This window comes from Lagopus muta, chromosome 5 (assembly GCF_023343835.1).
Source record: "Lagopus muta isolate bLagMut1 chromosome 5, bLagMut1 primary, whole genome shotgun sequence".
Lineage (NCBI taxonomy): Eukaryota > Metazoa > Chordata > Aves > Galliformes > Phasianidae > Lagopus > Lagopus muta.
Genome location: NC_064437.1, coordinates 4314095 through 4327607, shown reverse-complemented (window position 1 = coordinate 4327607; position 13513 = coordinate 4314095). Strand labels below are relative to the sequence as shown.

Below are 13513 nucleotides of genomic sequence, written 5' to 3'. Positions count from 1 at the left end.
TGGGTTCCTTTACTAATTCATCGATCAAAATGACACGTTTTAAATTACAGATGAAAATGCAACAGATTTAAGTTCCCATCATGTAACCCCTGCATGAAAACTACACATTACAAGCTTCTAACCATAGTAATTTTAAAGCGAGAAGGGAACATTTGTTCTTATTATGAAGTGCTGATTTACTACAAATTCACAAGAAGCTGAACAAGCCTTCACACTGAAAACACACCGTCTCCCCAGCCACTCTCAGATGCAGTTAATGCAGTATTATTGTTCCATTAGCTTTAGTCATCCTTCTCATTCCTAGTTTAAAGGAAGGGATGCACTTCCATGAGGTGGGAAGCAAATAGAGAGATGTACAGAGCGGCTTTTCTCATGGATTCACTTCAACACTCTTTGTGGGAAGCCAAGACATCTGCAGGACATACAGATGTACTTCTATACAATAAGAATGATAGAGCACTGGAACAGGTTGCCCAGTGAGATGGTGAAGTCTCCTTCTATGGAAATATTCAAGACCTGGCTGGATGCCTACCTGTGCAACCTGTTGTAGGGTACCTGCTTTAGCAGGGGGGTTGGACTCAATGTTCTCTTGAAGTCCCTTCCAACCCCTGTGATTCTGTGAGCTCCTGGGACCTGTCTGTCCTTCTCGGGTGGTCATAGGGGGTTTGGGGCCGGCTCTGTCGTTCAGCTGTGGCCCTGTTCTGATATTAAATATAATGCCAGGGCTGCCATCTGGGAATGATTCCAGACTGGGCATTACAGGTAGTTGCCTTTGAAACATTATGCTTTGGAAAGGCAATTTGAAGTCAGGTGCAAAGGGTAACTGTTTTTCTCAGGAAGAACACCTCGAGAGGGGTTGAATGAACCCACATTAATACATCCAGCCAGGAGTGCAACATCCAGAAGAAATCCATGTTATGTTTGAGATGGGGCCATAAAATAGTCAGAGTGGAGGTTGTGACCGGGGCTTTTGCATCCCATGCACAATCCTAGAATCTCACAAGAGCCACATCACCCCAGAGCTGTGCTGTCATGGCAGAGGCAGTGGGGCTGGTTTTCTTTCCATCTGGCCGCTCTGCATCCTCCAGCAAAGGAGTCAGCACTTGCGGCCGCAGCTGTAGCAAAACCCATATGTTGAAGTTTGGATCATTTTCTTTCCCATCCCAGGCATCTGGATTTGTGGCTTGTTCAGCTAATCGCCTTGCTGGCAGGGCTGCACACAGCTAAATAGCCATGGGGAGGCTCAGGGAGGAGCTCACCTGTCCTGCAGGGCACTTCTCACTCTTTCTCTTCAAAGGATGTGACTCATTGACGTAAATTTCGTAGACAACCAGTGAAAAATGCTACTGGATAATAACAACCTCCTTTCAAAGTCTCTGCCATCGTATGTCCCGCTACTTCAAGAATTGTTCCTGTCAGGATAATGTGTTTATAAGTTGTTTTTTTTTTTTCTTTTTTTTTTTTTTTTTCCAATGTGAATCAGTTACGAAATATTCAGGCAGAGGGACATATGGAAATCATATGAGGCTTTACTGCGCTACACTTGAATGTGATCCCTGGAGAGCCAGGACTCAATGCAGGGCTGCCCAGCACCACCAAGAGGGGGTGCACGGGAGGAGGGGAACCCGGAACTCCTTAGTCTTTCATTTCTGGGGGATCACTGAGCTATCATGGCTGGCAGAGTGTTTGATGCTGGTCAGAAATCTCCCACTGAACTTTTTCCACAGAGGACGCAGGATTTGGTTACACGAACACCATCTGTGTTTTCGAAGCGTTTGTTTTTTCTATCAGAAACTGAAACCCCCACTGGAGAGCAGCCCAGGTCCTGGAACCATAGCCTGATGTGAGGCTTTGCAATGCCCTGAGCACAGTGTCACCCATCACAGTGATGTCTCCTGAGCTGGCACCTCTCTACTGCCAGGAAACAAGACATGAATGATGATGTGAGCAGGAGATTTACCCCTTCACCATCCCTGGAGGTGTTCCAGAACCATGGGGATGTGGCACTGAGGGATGTGGACAGTGTGCATGGGTGGGTGGGTTGGGGTTGGACTGGGTGGCCTCACAGGTCTTTTTTACCATAATGATTCTGTGATTCTATGATACTATAGATCAGCTGTAGGAGCTGCCCATGGCTCTGATTGCTGTTTGCATGGTAACCCCACAGCAGCATACAAATAATCATCACCCCAGCTCAGCTCATGTGCTTGCTGTTTTGCTTTTACCTTTGCTGTTCTGAAGGTGAACAACCTCTTGCACCCACACAGAATTCAAGGGGTAAGAAAATGTATCAGCCACACTGATAGAAAAACAGTCCAGGCCTACGTGGGCAGGAAAGTAATCTGCTTTGCAGAAAGGCCGAGGCAAATGCTGGAAGGAAGAAAGAGAACAAGAGGGAAGGACAGACATCTGCCATGCAGCTCTGCCGTGTAACAGAAGCAATGTGTATGTTCGGACCAGAGCACACACTTGTTTACTGGGGCAACGCTGCTGTCACATGTCACGCACCAAACAAAACCGTACATCAAAGCCACCGAGCACTTGCTAAGCAGCAAGTGTGACCATTCATCATGTAGGGCTACATACATGTTATTCTGCAGTGGAATGCAGTGTGTTGTGCTAGAACATAGTGGCAGACACCTCTAAACATGCTGAATGGAGTGCCTTTGTGCAGGGGGAGAACATCAGTTAGCTATTATACTGTGACCAGCATGCTGCTTAGGTTCTTATTCAAGTCTCTCTGCCAAAGCTGTGACATTAAAGCTTTCCTTGCAATCTTGTGGTGGGTAATTTTATTTTTATACTTTAACTTGATGCACTCTATCCTGATACCTTTCTTGATGTCAATTCTGTGGCTCGGCACTTGTGGAACAAGAAATGGCCGAGCAGATGCATGGGTTCTGGTTGGACATCATGCAGACAGCACATTGCAAGCTTTCTTTAGAGGACAGCACGTGGGTTATTATTAAACCAGAAAACATATGTGAATAATTGAGGAAAAGGATCCAGCGTTTAGCTCAGAAAGTCAGCTTGCTGAGGATAATGTATCTCTGCATTCTGACCTGTTGCTGACAACAAATATATTTCACTGTTACCTGGATAGCAGTGATGAGATATTTTTTTTCCTTGTCTAAATGAAAGCCAGTTGGGAGAAGCTGGCAACAGACAAATGATGCTCATTCCACCCCTGTTTTTACTTAATGGCTGATATCAAGATCCTCAGCATTCACTGGTGACATTACTATTAAAAACATATTTCTTATCTGGCTCTTTTCTTCCTACAAATCGATCATGGAAATAAATCTGTGCCAATGGAGCAGTGAGCATGCAACCGTGGGAAGGAGGAGGGCTGCAGCCTGCTATGTGGTGCACCTGCCTGCTGCTGCCAGGCACTACCTGCATCCAGGGACTGCAAACTCCATCCCCAGAGAGCCAAAATGAATGCAATGGACTCCATGGAGATAGTGCAAAACCCTATGGATAAAGGAGGTTCTCTTAGCCCCTGTATCTTCCACACATTCAGGAGGATGTGGAAGGTCTCTCAGGTTGTTGATCTCTGCTGGCACACTGGCAGCACCAGGATAGTGGGAAGCTGAGTCTTGAGGTGATGTACAGTGTATCAGTATATCCACGTGTCGACACATCAATATGTGGCTGCAGGAAATTGCTGAGTGCAAAATAATCTCCATCAAGATCTGTGTGATTGTTGATCAGTACACGTAACATATGATAGATATACCATCCTATCCAGATCAGGTCTCCAGGATTTAAATATATATGATGAATTAAAATTTTGTGTGAAATTCTAGCTGGTTGCTCTGGTGAATATTGGAAAACATGAAGCCTTTCATCCCCAGAAAGACTTTTACTGGGGCAGACGAGTAAGTGCTTCACAGCCTTTTCCGTTATGGAGAACTTTTAAACCACAAGTGTGGTTGAGAAGAAATGAAATTTCCTTTCCAGATTGGCTTAAGGTGCTAAAAAGTGCTGTAATTGTTGTTAGTGCCATACAGACAAGGTGGGACAGCACGGAGAATCAGATGAAATTTAATGATAAGTGATAATGTCAGCTCTGTTCACATTAACCAAGCATGAGTTTGAGGTTATGTTTCTTTTCCAGTTTATCTGAATTTCTCTGTTTTTATTTTATTTTATTATGTGTCCTTAGGGCACGGACAAAACTTTACCTGATTGTCTGGAGCCAGCACAGAAAAGCATAACTTTGGGCTTCTTAAGATCTACAGATAGGAACCTCCTGGCAGCGTGTGCAGAAACGATCAGGTAACCGTCAGGGGATGAGAGTATCTGATGACCATTTCTGGCATTCAAAAGGGAAAAAAACCTAACCTTGTAACACCACCACCTGAGGACTAAATGGAAAAAGGCAAGGAAAGGGCCATAAGGGGAAGGAGGGTACTGAGTGCCTCTGTACTTCATCCTTTGCATAATTGTTTGAGTTGGAAGGGACCTTCAAAGGCCATCTGATCCAATTGCCCTGCAATGGACAGGGATGCTCAAAGCTTGATGAGGGTGCTCAGAGGAGCCGTAGACATGGCTGGATCCAATTGGTTTTCTCTTCACAAAGTCCTTAAGTAAGAATATGCTCAATCATTTAGCTGCGGAGGAAGATATGCTGTGTACTCGATGAGGAGTCTATCACTCCTCCTGCAGAGTGGGCAAAGCCCACTGAGGGCTGTATTCATAGAGGTGTTCCTGGGACCAGCTCACTTCACTGAATCACCAAGGTTGGAAAGTACTCCAAAATCATCCAGTCCAACAATAAACCCACCACCAGCATTCCCCCACTAAACCATATTCCTTAGCGCAACATCCAAATGTTTCTTGAACACTGCCAGGAGCAATTACTCAACCATTTCCCTGGGCAGCCCATTCCAGCACCTGCCCACGCTTTTGGATAAGAAATATTTCCTAATATCCAACCTGAACCTCTCCTGGCACAACTTGAAGCCATTCCCTCTCATTCTATCAATAACAAGGAATAAGCTCTGAGATATCCCAACCTGTGATATGTCATAAAATAACATGCTATGGCATCTCCTCTCACTGTTTTCCTTTCAGGCCCACAAGGACAACACGGGACGAATCAATCATACAAGATGGATGAGGCCACTGGGTGATGCTTGGGTGAAAACCGCTTCCAGATTTCACACCAGCTTCACTTTTGTGCCCCGGCTGAAAACACAGCTTTATTGCATGACCATAAGTAACGCAGGAAGGCACTCACCACTCCGTTTTGTGCAGCTTTTGTTTGTGATAGTTTTAATTTACTGCTGAAGTGAATCTGAGACTGATAATTTTATGATTTTTTACCGAGAAAAGACATTAAGCTACTTACTTTGGCTGCACTTCCTACTCTGCAGAAATTATTTATCCAAGCGCAGCAGCAAAGTGGGTCAGGGGAGGAATAATAATAATAATAATAATAAAAAGAAACTGCCCACAAAAATCTTGAATCCCTTGCAGAAGTTGGATTAAGCCTCAAGATACTGGATGCAAACCGCTGCCACGTTCTCCATTTCAAAGGAAAGGTGTCAGTTCAGGCAGCGATGTAAAAGGCTGCAAAGTTTGGGCTGCAAAATCTCCTTCCCAACGTTTGCCATGCTGGTCACAAAGGAACAAAGAGCTGGATTTGGTTCTGCAAGCTGCTCTGCCTTTTCCTCAAGGGATATAAACCCCAAGGAGTGAGTTGCTTCATTGATTCTATGAAAAAGAGCAGAGAAAGCACTTGGGAAAGTATGGGTAAGCAGCAGTGCTCACAGGGAGGAGGGGAGAACAGGGAAGAGAAAGCTTTTTTTCCTGTATTTTCTACCACCAACTGCTCAGTTTGGGTGAAATAGGAGAGTCACATCTTTTCCCAACTCTCTAAAGTGAGGCAACTTTGCTGAGGCCCCGGCTTGAACCGTACTGTGCCCAGATATCATCAGATCCTGCACAAGAAAAATAAAGAGCTCAAGTTGCAAGAGAAGAGCGATGGAGGAGTGAAACTCGAGAGGAGCATGCAGTTTGCTGACAGCTCCCTGCAGTTCAAACCAACCCATCAGGGCCGCAGTAAAGCCTTGGAGCAGCAGCATTCTGCTCCAGGAAAATCAACATGGTGCAGCTGGGAGGGGATTATGCTCATGCAGAACGATCTCTGCAGTGGCACCAGGGGAAGAGATCACACCATTTGCAAAAGCGATCTGTGCAGGTGAGAAGGGAAGCACAAGCCACACCAGCAGCTCAGCTAATCAAAAAGGATCTAGCATTAATAAGCCAGAAGTGGAGGAAAAGAGATAAAACCTGGCAAGGCTGTTGGCAGAAGGATGCTTTTCTCACCTCACCAGCAGGAATCCAACCCACAAAAACCAAATGCATTTCTTACATTAGACAATTAAAACCCATCTTAATCCTGAGAGACTTCAGGTGGCATAGCATGCTGTTATTTAATTGCGCCTTCCAGGGCTGATTAGCTATCCAAGCAGCAAGGCATCTCCACCTCCAGTAAAAGTAAAGGAAGAGAGAGCAGTGGGATGGAACCTCTAGACAAAGAAGGTACAACAGCCAGTGGGATCAAAGTAACTCCAAGTTGAACAAAGTCTGATCTTAGAGAGGCTAACTGGAATTTTATTCCCAGTTTCTATAAGGGCATCAGTAGTGGTTGTAGATCCAGGCACGGTATGGGTGAGATGGGGTGCAGGTGGGCTGGATGCAGTCTGCTGGATCCCAGCCTTGTCAGGAAATTCAGTTCATTCTTCAGAGCGATGTTGTCAGTGACCTCCGTTGACTGTGTGGAGCATCACAGACAGCCCTGTGAGCACAGCCCACCTCTCCGCTCTGGGAAATAGCTCAGAACACCAAAATCACAAGTAGAAAAGTGCCTGAACCAGCAGGAACAGGCCTTCAGCTGGGAAGGTGGGTAAATTTGGAGCAAGAAGACCAGTGTTTGCAAAATGAAATTCCAGAATGATTTCAGATTGCCTTGATTAAAGCCAGATTTGTTGCCTTGTGTCCATTTTAGGTTAGCGGTGAGGTTGCTTCTTTTCCATAGGTGTTTCCATGGCTACTTAACGAAGCTTTCGCTCTAGCTTCTCACTTGGAAAATAGGAATTGGGACAAATTTGAAGAGCTTTTAAAGGGGTGAAAAAATAGCTGAGTTGATTTGGCCTCTCCTCTACTCATCCACCCTCCCTGACAAGACAGATGTGACACTGGTCTCCACAAAGTGATTAGAGGTGAGACCTGTGGGCAAACTGGGAAGTACAGCCCTGCCTGTCCCATGCGATCATCCTTACTGAAATGTTTCAAATAAGCCTCAGCTTGCTTGCAGATGTCAGGATGGAGCAGAGAAGTTCATTTCCTCCTGCAAGTGAAAGGTCACCGAGGAGCAGCACTCATGGCAATCTCCATGTGTACCCAGCAGACATGATGAGAGGGACGTTTGCCACACAGGCAGCGCTTGTTGCAGCTCTGGCTTGCACTGGCTGTACATATTCAACCTCAACCAACCTGTCTTCCTAAATGTTGGTAAGTTTCCCTCTGATATTCTGAAGAGCAGCTCTTCAAGATGGGTGACTTTCAAAGTGGCTGATTGTGCAGATGTGTCATGGCAGACAGGGTGGGAATGCGTGCAGCTGGAGGAGTGCTGGGGCTATATATTTTGCAGAGTTTGGAGGTTTGTGAGCATGGCCTGAGTCAGCAGTCTGTGTTTTCTCCCAGGCAAGAAGAGATATTTCATGCAAACTTCGCCATCCTGTTCTCGTTTCCTGTGTATAAGAAATGACCTGAAAGCAGAGAAGGAGACAATGCAGAAAACTGTGATGCACGAGGGATACTAATAAGCCAGGAGCATTTAAAAACAAAGCTTTTCAGCAACTGAGTTATTTAACAGCAGAAGAGTTAGAGAAAAGGAAGGGATTTCTGGCCTGAGCTGGCAGGGTCTGCACTGTCTATAGGGCTAACTTGGCACTCCTCCGTACAAGGCTTGTGGATTTACTCCTGCAATCTGTGCTGAAGACAGGAGATCAAGGGGTTTTGAAGGCTACTGTGTGTTGTGTCTTTGCTTTCGACAAGGCTGTATGTTCAAGAAGGGATTATATCCACAGCACTGTGGGTGCCACCTGTCACTGCTACTTTTTCTGATATTAGTACTCCTTCTCATAGCATCATTAAGGTTGGAAAGGACCTTCAGAATCATTCAGTTCAACCATCAACCCACCCCACCATGCCCACTAACCGTGTCCCTAAGTGCCACATCAACCTTTCCATTCCATGCACAAATCCTTTAAAGGTCCAGTTTTAAGGAAATATGAATCCTATTTTTTGAAACAAAAGGATTTTGAAACAATAGGATTACAAAAATCCTATTCACAGCTTACAACAGTGTCATGCTTTCTGTTGCTAGGAGTTCCTCTTAGAAAATCAGCTCAGCTTTTGAGGGTCTGCCTATCTGATAGGGTGACATACAGCTTGAATGCAAGCCAGTCAGAGCTCAAGACCTCAGCAAACTCAGTCCTCTGAGAAGCAGAAGCTGAGCAGCCCACGTGGGTGCTACTGGAGTCTTCCTCTGGAGAAGATGCAGAGCTGAGGTCTGGATCACACATGGCTGGGACAGTCCCAGCAGAGGCTTGCAGAGCTCTGTGTTGCACCGTTGCAGTTTAGTCTGATTTGCAGTAGTGGGGTCTGGTCTGGCCTCATCTATTGGCTCAGCTTCTCTCCATTAGTGAATCCTTTGGCGCTTATTACCCTTCTTTTTGTTTCAAGATCACCATGGATTGGGAACTCAGCCTCAAATGAATTGCTTTGTGTCTAGAATTTGTCACTGCTCCCAGATCATCAGCAGACAAAACGACTCAAAACATTCATCACCATTATTGTAATTATTTCTGTGATTGCTGCTTATTCCCAGCAGAAATTTCTCACCAAATGATCCCTGATAAACCTTCAACAAATGATGTCTTATTTTAAAAACAAATAATTTCCAGCAGGAATAGCAGGCAGTTGCAGCTCCTTTGGCTGCTGTGGGCTCCAAGCTATGATATGCAAGCTGTGCTTGTATGGGTACCAGCACTGGGCTCTGTACAGCCCAAGTGAAAACAGCAAAAGGTAACTGGGAAATAGATGTCAACAGTGCTTCTAATCATCGCAGGCCTCCTTAGACACATGTTTGTAATTGCTTTAAAATAATAATAAAAAAAAAAGAAACGAAATAAAAACAGTTATGAATAATCTAATAAGCTCACCAACCACCTGTGAAATGTGGCTTCCCAGCTGCACAGTATCAAACACAGGAATAGAAAACAGAGCATTCTCCGAGGCAACGCACATCCACATCATCCCGAAGCTGCAGAAGAAAAATGCATTAATGCCATTTTTGGCTCACGGTGTGCATGCCACTCTGTGTAAATGTGTTGGAGGAGTGGTTGGTCAGAGAATCTGCTTTAAAGTAAAAAGCTGGGGAGGGGAAGATGGAGGAGGAAGATGACATCGTTGACAAAACCCCGTGTAACAGTAATTTAAGGGGCTGCAATCTGGCAGGCAGAATTACTCAAGAATAACGAAGCATGTTTGCCTAATATAAAGATATTCAGGAGTAAGTGCTCAAGCAATGTTAACATGCAGAGCTGCATGGGAGGCTTTATTCAGAAAGTAATTTGTTTTCCTGCTATGAAAGGAGGGTTATGTTTGCTGTGTTTTGGAGCCACCCAGCACGTGTCCTCGCGATGCTGTTTTTCATGGGAATGAGCTGTTTCATGGAGGGAAAAAGGTAACATCCTGACATGGAGGAAAAAAGAAAACTCTATTTGCAAGACTGTTCTGACATGTTTTTCTTCTACACAGAACCAGACATCAAGTACAGCTTCTTAGGCACGACACTAAGTGACCCACCCAAAGAACTCTTTTTCCACAAACAATATAACGTCGGGAGAAGGAGCCTGAGAGGAAAAGCAAACAGTCCTTAAAGCAACTACTTTATTTGGATAGTTCTGAACCACTGGCGTTGGGGGCAGATTTTAAGTCGGTGGGCGTGGGGAGAGGAAAGCTCATGGTTTTGATTTGAAGTAGCCACATCAAAACCCCTTTTTAGTGAATGGAATGGCAGTGTTTTGAAAAATACATCCTTCTTAAGGGGATGTTAGGGAAAACAGTCCCGTGGCCTGCTGAATGATAAAAGCCAACGTGTTGGCTGAGGAGGAAAAAAAAAAATTGCCTGGAAGTAAGACAGTTGGATCAGTGCAAGGGAGCCTTGCTCTGGTTGGAGCAGTACCTGTTTGGTGAAGGAAATCATTATGCACACGTGTTGTTGGTGGGCAGGGAAGTCCTAGCGAGTAGAACAGGCGCCAAAACGTTGTTCTTTCTTTTCCACCACATGGACTGCTGACACGGAGTTGTGCACGCTGTGTTGGCAAGACACTAAAAAGCAGTTGTTTTGCTCAGAAGAGATTTGGAGCCCCAGTTAAAGACCTGTCCATCCATCCTGTCTGGGTACAGCCTACCAGCCAAGTCCCCGAGGCACTGCTGATGAATGAGCCACAGACCTGCATGCTGTCTGCTCTGTGTTGAACAATAACATGATTTGGAACAATAAGGACACGGAAAATAGTTACTGGGCAATGAGGACATCTCTTACTGAGTCTTCTAACCTTTGGCTTCAGCTTTCACTTGTACTTTTGATCACCACAGTGTGCGTTTTAGAGGGGAATGGTGTTCTGCTTCCCATGCTAACCAGATCACTGCATCTCTCCCAGATGGATGCTCCCAGGTCTAAAGGAAATATATATATATTTCATTAAAGTCCAAGCATGGAGCAGGTGACCATGGTGTGGCAAGGGCAACCAAGGGCCACCACAGTAGCACCTTCTTCAGCAGGCCATGAAGCTTCTGTCAAAGGCAGCCAAAGAGCAGGACCTCCACAAAGGTTTCTGAAATCTGGAATGTGTTTTCATTCTGGTGTGGAACAAGAACCAAAGTACCACAAAGGTTTCTGAGAATTGGAAATGTGTTTTCATTCTGGTGTGGAACAAGAACCAAAATAGTCAAACGCTCCACCGAAATGGAAATAGTTTTCTTGTTATTTTTGCCATTGAAACATCTGTTTTCAGATTGAGATCAGGGTTCTCATTTAGATCTTTCTCTGCATATAAATTGACCCCAGAATCTCTGAAAACTTTCCCATGGAAATATTATTAATGGGACTATTTCACTGTGAGATGTTTTGGTTTGGATGAAGCAGCATTTTCCAACAATCTCATTAAGATATTTGAGTGGCTTCAGTCTCAAAAGCACAAACTATTTTTTCTAGCATTTTCAGATCCTACTGTAAAAAAAAAACAAACACCAAGCAGTACCAAAGTACTGCTTTGTCACCCATCAGATACGTAAAATGAGAGCTGTATTATTGCCTGTTACAGCCTTTTATCAACGGATCTTTGTTCACAACAAATCTCTTACAAAAATGAGAAAAAAGAAAATATCACAGAATACCTCCAGACAAGGCTCTCAGTGCCATTCAGCAAGGATGCATTTTGGTCATTAATCACCCACATTTAGGCTAGCAGTTAGAAAAGCCCAGCTGTTCCAAGCCACAATGCTTTCCTTCATTGCATTAGTATCTCCCTATTAACAACTTCAACACATGATCTCCAAGAAGGATCATAGTGCCTTATTCCCAAGGTGGCCATTGTGGCGTTGTTTAAGATTGAAAAGTTCATGTACTTAATGCCCCTAAAAAATCCCAGCTTTGTGCAAAGAGGTTTTGTACAGGCAATAGTTGATCTCACACCGGTGCTGCTGTTACCCGGCAGCTCCCAAGACACCTTGGGGTCTCCAACCTTCCCAGTGAGCAGTTATGGATACCCTCTCTGGAGATGGACTTTCGGACTGGAGTCAGGTATTGAGCAAGCTCTGAGCTTCAAATGAGTGGGAGCTGTCTGACACATGTAACTTGTGCTTCGTGCCAGGGCTGATTGAAGCACTGACTAAATGTCTCCTTATTTCTTCCCCTCCCAGCACTGCACAGTGCCAAGCTGCTGCATTTCCTCTGCTCATCTCTAATTCAGGCTCTTTTTTTCTGTTCTTTTTCCTTGCAAGCATCCATCGTCCAGTCTGGGATTTCACAGGCAATCTGGTGCCAGGAGCCATTTGGATGATGCCAACCTGCTGAACACACCCAGGTAAAAGCCCAGTGCATGCTTTGCTGGGTCGAGCCCATGCACATCCTCCCATTCAGGACCACACTTTCTTGTCCTTACCCCAGGGATGGCACTGCATGTTGGGATCTGCTCATGGCTGCCCCCTCTTTTGGCATCACCTCTGCCCATCAATGCCTTCCGGGGACATATTCACACTTCTCAAACCCACAGCTTTGGAGTGGGTTTAAAACTTTCCCCGGGCACATTCCTAGGGCCTCTGGTTTCCAAACTGTCAGGAATTTGCCACACAAACATGCTCCTCCCCTTGATTTGTTTCTTCCAAGTAATTAGATCGGGGATTGTTTGTTACCTGTCATACCTTGGTTTAAGCCATTTGGGAACAAAGTGGGAGAAGAAAAAAAAAAAATGAGAGGCTCACAGAGGATTAAGACTGCTGATTGTAGTAACAAGAGAAGGTATTTTAATGACAGGTTTAAGACTTGCTAAGTAACTGCTGTGAGGATTATGAATATATTTTGTAACAGGGTAAGATTAGCAGATAATCCCTTAGGAAAAAAAAAAAAAGAGAGAGAGAGAGAGAAAGATTGTGAACTTTTTGAATCTTTTTCAAAAGAAAAATAAACTACAAAAACACAAAAAGCCTTAAAAAATTCTACACGTGGAAAATTTTCCTTTTGAAACATTGGCATCATTAAGTATTTTTGGGTCAGTATCTTTGGCGGGATTATGCTGATGTACCTTAACGTGAGTAAAGAAATGCTGATTTATAGCACATTTAATCTGAGCGTTTCTTAAAGTAACTAACGTGCTTCTTGCCAAGGAGCAGCCTGGCATCCTCAGCTGCAGGGAGCAGTCCTCAAGGAGCAAGCTGACTTTCTTAGAAAATGAGCTCTTGCTCCGGAACAATGCCGTCATTGATACCTAAATGTCATATGGAAATTTCGAGGACACTTGGGGCCTTTCTCTTTCCTGACTCCATGAGACCTGATCTTAACCCTCGCCAAACAGGATGTCTGACCAACCATTAGCTTTGGATTTGACCCTTTCTTTCTATTCATCGTGAGGAAGGGAAGCGATGCACAAAAAGCTGTGTTTTCATTAATTATCAGCAGTAGGAATTCACTGCCTGAAACATCTTCTTCTTGGCTGTATGTACATGTTTCTATGTTCATGAGATCTGTGTGGGCAGATCTCTGCTGACAAAGGATGTTTTTCCAAGCAGTGCTGGAGCTCTGCAAAACCAGCTGAAGACTTGGCTGCTTGAAACTGATGAGGGGTAGTGTTGCTCAGACCTCTACCAACTATGATGCAAACCCATAGAATCATTAAGGTTGAAAAGACCAATAAGATCATCTAGTGCAATC

The 13513-nt window shown here is 44.6% G+C and overlaps 1 long non-coding RNA gene across 3 annotated transcripts in view; it reads left to right on the top strand.

Moving 5' to 3' along the window:
- LOC125692895 (uncharacterized) overlaps positions 1-13513 on the top strand; it is a 49848-nt gene extending 36335 nt beyond the window's left edge. For all 3 annotated transcript variants that reach the window (XR_007376921.1, XR_007376920.1, XR_007376919.1), the window contains 3 exons: positions 4169-4281; positions 5080-7524; positions 12088-13513. This is a non-coding gene — a long non-coding RNA (uncharacterized LOC125692895). The remainder of the gene's footprint in view (positions 1-4168; positions 4282-5079; positions 7525-12087) is intronic.